The 6,605-nt window shown below is 50.5% G+C and overlaps 1 long non-coding RNA gene across 1 annotated transcript; it reads left to right on the top strand.

Annotated features, from left to right (window-relative positions):
• Positions 1-3,582: 3,582 nt before the first annotated feature.
• LOC138750920 (uncharacterized) lies at positions 3,583-6,344 on the top strand. The gene is made up of 3 exons (XR_011349600.1): positions 3,583-3,671; positions 4,276-4,453; positions 6,237-6,344. It is a non-coding gene; the product is annotated as an uncharacterized lncRNA (long non-coding RNA).
• The last annotated feature ends 261 nt before the right edge of the window (positions 6,345-6,605 follow it).

Here is a 6,605-nt window from a genome sequence, read left to right as displayed (position 1 = left end):
ATGGACCAGGGGTGGGGTGGGGGCGGAATGGTGGAAGAAGGGTGGTGGCAGTGCTGGATATGGGGTGATGCAGCAAAGATGCTGGGGGCACAAGATGTGGGTTGCAGGAGAAATGAGTGCAGGAGCTGGGCTGTCATGGTAAGGTTGTGTAAGACATTGATGAGGCCAAATTTGGAGTAGTGTGTGCAGTTCTGGTCACCAAACCACAAGAATGATATCAGAAAGATTGAAAGCTTGCGGAGAGGATTGACTAGGATGTTGCCGTGTCTTCAGGAGTTGAGTTATAGGGAAAGATTAAACCAGTTAGGACTTGATTCCTTGGATCAAAGAGGAATGAGGAGAGATATGATCAAGCTTTGCAAAATTATGAGTGATCGACACAGAAAATGCGAACGGGCTCTTACCACTTTGATGAGGAGAGATAAATACAAGAGGACATGACTTTAGAGTGAAAGGTGGAAAGGTTGAGGGGCAACTTCTTCACTCAATGAGTTGTGGGAGTGTGGAATGAGTTGGCATCTGATGTGGTGGGCGTAGGCTCAGTTTTCAGTTTGAAGAATAAATTGGATAGATACAGGGTTGGAGAGTCTGGAGAGATATGGACTGGGTGTAGGTCAGTGGGACTAGTGGTCTGATGTCTTCAGCACAGACTAGAAGGGGCGAATGGGGTGTTGTCAGTATTTTTTTATGGTTCTAATTAATGCCATGACATTTTGCCCAGTAACTTTACATGCACACAAACAGACGCCAGACTGAATTTTCACATTTAAACATACAGCAGATTAATTGGCCCAAAAGAGCTCACACCACACAAATACGCCCATTAACCAGACGCCCTGACACACCCTCCCCCCACCACACACCCCCCAACCCCCACACAATTTGAAGAGTGGTGAAAAACAATGTTGGCATGGGGTGAACAACAAACCCCTTGCAGACGGGGCCAGATTTGAACCAGGGTCACTAACGTGACATGACCATTGGACCTCCTGTGGCAAAAATATTCCCAAGCCATCACCCCAAACTAATGCTCCGAGGCACTAGGAGAGCAAAAAGCTCAAATTAAACTCAATTGTGCATTGGAGAAATTTGACCTGCTGTACAACCATCAGGAACAAAGCAAACCTTAGTTGGTCTTGTTGAAGTATTCAGCTATCATAGACCACAAAAGGCTTTCAAACCAGCAGTCAATGGACAAGTTTCCAAAACAGTGGAAAAGATTCCTCCGACACTCCCCGAGCTGGAAGCATCAGTTCCTGTTTTGAACCCATGAATTCCTATCAACTGATAAACAATTTTGATGTTGTCTTGACCACAATGACAAAGGTTGGAGCCAGCCCTTGTTTCAATGACCAGCAATATTCAGCTATGATACCTCACACCTGAAGGATCAGCCAATTAACTGTTGGCCAGATTCCAGCTCAGGCCTGGCTCCTGTCTCCATCAAGGTGGCCAACAGCGAGAGAGCATCAATTCAGGGGCTGTTAATCAGGTGACAGAAATTCATGGGTTTAAAGCAGGTGAGTTTCTCTTCTTTCCCTTCCCCCCGCCCTCCCCTCCAGTAACCTGAAGCCTTTGGGCTGAGATGATGCTACCATCAAAGGAAGGTAGGAAGCCTGGTTTTACTGTGGCTGTTTTTCCTAGGGTTGTTCTCTGAGTTGTTGGGGTGAAAGGAATCTGGTGTTTGTGGAAGCCATTGTTTGTGGGCAGTTTGCAAACTGTTGCTTTCCATGTGGCTCATGGCAATGAAGCCGGAGAAATGCGTTGGTTTAATATGTGTGGTTTATGCTGCCTGCAACTTGAGCTCTTGTCTTGGGATGATGGTTTTGGAATGTTTGTACCTGATTGCATCTGAGATTTGGCTCTGAAGTGTGGGCTGCTGATGGATGTAGGTGGGCAAGGGCTGGGTTTGGGGACTGCATGGGAAATGGGGAATTCTCTTTTGCTCTTGACTGAAAGAAGCACTTCATTTAACTCAGCTGATGTGACTCTGTCTGCCTCGTGCCTCGACGAAGTGGTTTGCTTACCAGAATGTTCTTCAAGTAAGAGTGACCCAGGTTCAAATCTGTCAACGAATCAATGACCTTGTTCAACCTTCCTCCATTCCTGTTCTCGAAGGCCACCAATTTGTGCCACGCATTCACGGGCTTTGGTTTCAATGTTCTCGACACTCAGATAAATGCCTTCCCACTCCTCTCCCTGTGGAATTTTTTATCTCTTCCACTTCCCTATCTGCTCTAGCTCTATGATTCCCTTCAGCACCCAGAAGCACCACCAGCAGACCTTCCCTCACAGATAGTCCTTCCCCGTCCAGCTCAGATGTGAACTGTTCTGTCAGAACAAGTCCCCATTTCCATGGAAGTTTGCCTTGTGATCCGGAAACACAAAGCCCTCCCTCCCTCCAGCATCATGTCTTCAGCCACATCTTAAGCTTCATTGTCTTCCTATTTTTATCCTCACCAGCACGTGGCCCAGGTAACGATTCTGAGATCACACCCCTCGGTTGTGCCCTTCCCCTTCGCACTTAACTCCCTCATCTCTCGTGGCAGGATCTCGTCACCTTTCCTACCCATGGACCATGACATCTGTCTGCTCATCCTCCTTCCTGAGAATGGTGTGAACTCTACCCAAGAAACACCACAGCAAAGAAAAGAGACGCTTCGGCCCTTCTCGTCCATGGTGAAATATCATTCTGCCAGTCTCATCGACCTGCATCCAGTCCATAACCCTCCTGACTTCCAAGACCCATGGATCTCTGCGATTTGTTCTTAAACGTTAGTTTCAATGTTAAATAATAGACCATTGAGCAATGTCGTCGAACAAAGGGATTGAGAATCTGTGGTACAGAAGTGCCTGATAGTGGAGTCACATGTAGAGATAGGGTGGCTTTCAGAAATGAGAGGATTGAGTGCAGGAGTTGGGAGGCCACGATGAAGTTGGACAAGGCCTGGGTGAGGCCAACTTGGGAACGTTGTGTGCCGTTTGGGTGGCCGGAGGAGAGGAAGGATAGGAATGAGACAGCGCGTCGAGGAGAGGGACAAGAAGGTGGTCTGGCTTTCGGGGTTTGAGTTCCAGGGGAAGGTTGGACAGGCTGGGACTTTATTCCCTGGAGCGTAGAAGATTGAGGAAGATTTGAAAATTGTGAGGGGGGACGGATCGTGTCCATGGGGACAGGCTGTTTCCAAGGAGAGTGGGAGAGATTCAAAGAGGAGGACATGGATTGAGATTGAAGGGGGATTTTCTTCCCTCAGAGGGGGGTGGGAGCGTGGAATGAGCTTTGGGCCAAGGTGGTGGAGGTGGGATTGACTGGACTCTTGGGGGGGAATGTGGGGCAGGTCCTGGTGTGGAAATGTGCAGCCTGAAGGGGAGATGGACTGGAGGCCCGAAGCAGCTCTCGGCCCCTTCCCCAGTGGGACTGGGCTGGCGAAGAGATCCCGTGGAGGGGTGGCTTAAGCTCTCGCGAGAGCGACCGCTGGGGGCCGCCATGTTGTTGATCTTTCCCGCCTTTGGAGCAGTTGGTCGCGAGCGGGAGAGGTTCGTGTCGGTGCTTCAGGGGCGGGAATCGGGGCATTTTGGGAGCGAGACCAGGGAGGAGGGAGTTTCCACGGGTCGCCCTTTGGGTCTGGGGCGGCCGGAGCTCGGAGGGGAACGGGCGGGGAGATGGTTGTGAGGTGGGGCCGGGGAACCGTGAGGGAGTTTGTGTCGGGGTGACAATAGGGTGTGTGGTAGTCGGGGCCCGTGAGGCTGACGGGGGGGTCGGGGGCGGCGAGGTTGAGGGGGGGGTCGGGGCCCGCGAGCCTGAGGTGGGGGGGCGGGGGCCGCGAGCCTGAGGTGGGGGGGTCGGGGGCCGCGAGCCTGAGGGGGGGGTCGGGGGCCGCGCGAGGCTGAGGGGGGGGTGGGGGGCCGGGCGAGGCTGAGGGGGGGGGTGGGGGGCCGGGCGAAGCTGAGGGGGGGGGTGGGGGGCCGGGCGAGGCTGAGCCCAGTCAGGGTGAGGGGGTCCGTCAGGGTGAGGAGGGGGACCGTCAGGGTGAGGAGGGGGACCGTCAGGGTGAGGAGGGGGACCGTCAGGGTGAGGAGGGGGACCGTCAGGGTGAGGAGGGGGACCGTCAGGGTGAGGAGGGGGACCGTCAGGGTGAGGAGGGGGACCGTCAGGGTGAGGAGGGGGACCGTCAGGGTGAGGAGGGGGACCGTCAGGGTGAGGAGGGGCCCCCCGCGACCCATGGATGGGAATGAGGTGGTCGGGGCCAATAATAGAAATGTTCCACTTTTCCACAGGACTGACTGTTCCTCGACGAGATGCGGCAGTGATGTTCCCCCCACCCCGTCCAGCGCCAGGATTCCAGGCATGGGGGTCGATGAGGGATCAGGAATGCTATGAGGGCGGTCAATGGACTGACCCGTTTGGGGACCCCTGACCTCAACCATCAAGTGTTTCTAAAAGGAATGGATGGAGGTCTGGCAGAGGATGAGGTTTCTCTACATTTTAGGGAGGCATTTGAAAGGCTCCACAGACTCAGTCTTAAGGCTTGGGATCTATGGATGTGTGGATTCAGAAATGGCTTAACTGCAGAAAGCATTTGGATGTGGGCATGGATGGGAGTGGCATGAAGGGATATGAAATGGGTGCTGGTCAGTGGGACGAGAATATCAGTTCACCACAGACTGGAAGGTTTCTGTGCTGGAATGAGATGTCATTAACAATGACACCGACAGCCCAATCCTCTTTCTGCCAGTTCCACTGCAGACATGGGAAGATGATCCTGTTTAAAATAATCCTAATACCCCTGGGTGCGGACCCGCCGAAGCCACAGTTTAGTTCCTGCATCTCAGATGGTGAAGTGTACAGATTTTTCTTTACATTGTAAAACAATTTGAAAAGTGCATTAACATATATTGTAATGTTGAATTCAAAAGGAAAAACTAATGGAAAAATCTTAATTCAAACCCCAAGCACTAAGCAAGGTTCAAAAAGAAACACACAGGAATAAAGTGCCAACATCCTGGAGATGGATTTCACGGTGACTAAGGACCAGATTTGTTCTTGTCTCTTGCCGTGCACACACAAAGATGAGAGCAGTGTTTGAGATGCTCCAGGCTCCGTGTTACATCATGTACCCAGCCAGAAAGAATTCCGATCCATATCCCCATCTTTTTATTCCTCGGGCTGACGGCAAGGTTCAGACTGAAATAGCATAGCAGAGGATGAGAATCCAGGCAAAAGGACAGAAGCCCAGACCAAAGCAACAATTGGAGCAGAAGGATTTAGTTCCACCGGTAGAGAGAGAGGCAGAGTGGAAGGACACTGTCAGAATGCCCATAGGATTTAACCTGTTTAAAAACAGGTGGCACAAATCTGTGCAGAGGGCACAATTTAAAAGCGATTCCAGATGTTTGATTGGGAAGCGGCAGGAATTCAGCCCATCAGAATGAAGTAAATGCAATATCCAGAGAGAAACCTTGGGCTTTTCTCTGGAGTGATGGAGGAAGCTCATGGAGTGAATGGATTTGTGGCAGAGCTTGGTGGAGGAGCAGGCACTGCTGAGGAAACCCAAGGCTGCTGAAGGACTTGTATAAAGAGAACGTGCAGAAGGCTGCGGGTACCTGGAGCACATGGCCAGGCAGGATGGTGGAGTCTGGAATAATAGGGACATTTAACATTAAGACAGGCACATCGGTGCAAGAAAAATAGTGGGTTACGGGTGTGAGGGGTGAAAGGTTCAGTTTGTAGTAGGTTTGAGCAGTTGTCTTGTGACACCAATACCCCTGAGCAAAAAGCTCTGCAAAAGTATGGACACTGCCCAGGACATCTCAGGTAAAAACCCTCCACCATTGTGAACATTTGCAGGGAACGCTGCTGTCAGAGAGCAGCAGCAATCAAGGATCCACATCACTGCTCTCATCAGGAAAGAGGAATAGCCAGGTTCAGAAACAGCTGCAACCCCTTCACCACGAGACTCAACATACATTCAGGGACTCATTTCAAGACTCTTCCTTTTGCACTTTGAATTTTTTTTCTCTCTCTATTGCAGTTTGTTTTCATATCCACATTTTCAGAGATTACATGTATTATAAGTAGATGAGTCCAGTTGGGGAAACTTCGTTTTGGTCTATATAATGGTTACTTTTATACCCTTTTATTGTTCATTTATATTACAGTGTCTGGGCCCCAATGTGGTTCAGGTACGGCTGCCAGACTTTTACCAAAGGGTCATGTTTATGTGATTTTTTTCCCGAAGATATTTGGCTGCTGATGTCCGCAGACCACCGTGTTATAAGTTGAGGGGAGTCAGACGTCCAAGTGACCGCGATACATTTTTTCGCTCAGGCCAGTGCCATTTTTATAAATGAGATTTGATATTTGCTTAAGTTGTTGTTTGTTTCCATGAAATTACCTGATAGATATTGCTGCGGGTTGCCCGTGGAGGCCACTCCTGTGATCGTGGTTAGTTTTACTGCGCTTTTTGGCCAAAATGGCCACACTTTCACACATGACCACGTGGTACATAGAAACGTTAATGATGCCTAGCGTCCCATTGGCCTTAAATATTCTCTCAGCCTGTGTGGCAACCTTAAGGGGTGTTTGGATTTGAACCCCAAGGCACCTC

This window comes from Narcine bancroftii, unplaced genomic scaffold, assembly GCF_036971445.1.
Source record: "Narcine bancroftii isolate sNarBan1 unplaced genomic scaffold, sNarBan1.hap1 Scaffold_306, whole genome shotgun sequence".
In the NCBI taxonomy this organism is placed as follows: Eukaryota; Metazoa; Chordata; class Chondrichthyes; order Torpediniformes; family Narcinidae; genus Narcine; species Narcine bancroftii.
This window is presented reverse-complemented; position numbering and strand designations above follow the sequence as displayed.